Source organism: Eimeria tenella, genomic scaffold, assembly GCF_000499545.2.
Source record: "Eimeria tenella Houghton genomic scaffold, Eth_scaff2104, whole genome shotgun sequence".
In the NCBI taxonomy this organism is placed as follows: domain Eukaryota; phylum Apicomplexa; class Conoidasida; order Eucoccidiorida; family Eimeriidae; genus Eimeria; species Eimeria tenella.
Genome location: NW_013541952.1, coordinates 3,391 through 3,870, shown reverse-complemented (window position 1 = coordinate 3,870; position 480 = coordinate 3,391).

Here is a 480-nt window from a genome sequence, read left to right as displayed (position 1 = left end):
CCCCCAGGGGGCCCCCCGGGGGCCCCCAGGGGGCCCCCCGGGGGCCCCCAGGGGGCCCCCAGGGGGCTCTGAGATGTTGGGTAGCTTTGGTATGTTTTGGAAGTAAATAAAAAGTAAATAAAATAAAAAGTAAAAGCTATAATAAAAAGATTATTTTCTTTTTGGTATTGTCGCTTTTATGGGTCTGTGATTATTATTATTATTTATTTATTTATTTATTATTTATTTATTTATTATTTATTTATCTGTGATTATTATTATTATTTGTTTATTTGTATTTATATTCTTTTGCTGCTGCTGCCCTCTTCTGCTTCGCTTATATTGGTGTTTGCTGCTGCTGCTGCTGCAGTGGCTGCTGAGTGTATATAATTAATTCTTGATTATTACCAATTATTGTTTATTTATTAGTATTGTTATTAATTATTATTATTATTATAATTATTATTGTTTACTAGGGCCCTTGGGGTGGGGCCCCTGTGT